This window comes from Chrysochloris asiatica, unplaced genomic scaffold, assembly GCF_000296735.1.
Source record: "Chrysochloris asiatica unplaced genomic scaffold, ChrAsi1.0 scaffold00087, whole genome shotgun sequence".
Classification (NCBI taxonomy): Eukaryota; Metazoa; Chordata; class Mammalia; order Afrosoricida; family Chrysochloridae; genus Chrysochloris; species Chrysochloris asiatica.
The window spans coordinates 2,656,022-2,656,920 of NW_006408605.1; the positions used below are offsets into that span (position 1 = coordinate 2,656,022).

At 38.3% G+C, this 899-nt stretch overlaps 1 protein-coding gene across 1 annotated transcript in view; it reads right to left on the reverse strand.

Annotated features, from left to right (window-relative positions):
- The window catches only part of LECT2 (leukocyte cell-derived chemotaxin 2), a 33,542-nt gene extending 33,536 nt beyond the window's left edge, over nt 1-6 (reverse strand). Inside the window, exon 1 of the mRNA XM_006866094.1 lies at nt 3-6. The gene's annotated coding sequence lies outside the window, so the exon portion shown is untranslated. The remainder of the gene's footprint in view (nt 1-2) is intronic.
- Between the last annotated feature and the right edge of the window lie 893 nt (nt 7-899).

The following is an 899-nucleotide window of genomic DNA, read 5'->3' on the forward strand; positions in this document are numbered from 1 at the left end:
ACCTCTTTAAAGTGCTCAAGAGCAAAGATGTCAGTTTGAGGACTAAAGTGCACCTGACCCAAGCCATGGTATTTTCAATAGCCTCATATGTTTGTGAAATTTGGATAATGAATAAGGAAGACTGTAGACGAATTTCTGCATTTGAGTTATGGTGCTGAAGAAGAAAATTAAAGGTACTATGGACTTTCAGAACAACAAACCAATCTGTGTTGGAAAACGTACAGCTAGAATGCTCCTTGGAAGCCAAGATGTCCAGACTTCATCTATCATACTTTGGGCATGCTATCAGGAGGTACCAGTCCCTGGAGAAGGTAAAGTCCACAAAAAAGAGGGAGACCACCAATGAGATGGATTGACACAGTACCAGCAGCAAATAGGCTCAAGCATAGTAGCAATCGTAAGGATGGCGCATGACAGGACGGTCGGTACATAGGGTCACTATGGGTCAGAACTCACTCTACAGCATCTAAAAACAACAGCAACATCTTAATTGCAATAGTACATGAAAACTTTGCTCCCAAGAAGAAGAACAAATTTAGAAGCCTCTTACTCCCGCATCTCAAAAATTACCAAAATGGTCAAAACAGCTTGGTCCTGGTACAATGAAAAAGACATGGATTAATGGAGCAGAATTAAGAATCCAGAAGTAAATCCATCCGTATACAGTCAATTGATCTTTGGCAAATGACCAATCAGATTAAACAGAGAAGAAATGGTCTCTTCAACAAATGGTACTGGCAAAACTGGAAATCTATTTACAGATGAATGAAATAAGACCCATAACTCATATTGTATACAAAAAACAAATTCAACATGGAATAAGGACCTAAATGTAAAACCTAGAACTATAAAGGTCATCAATGAAAAAATATGGACAAATGGCTCTAATACATGTCATA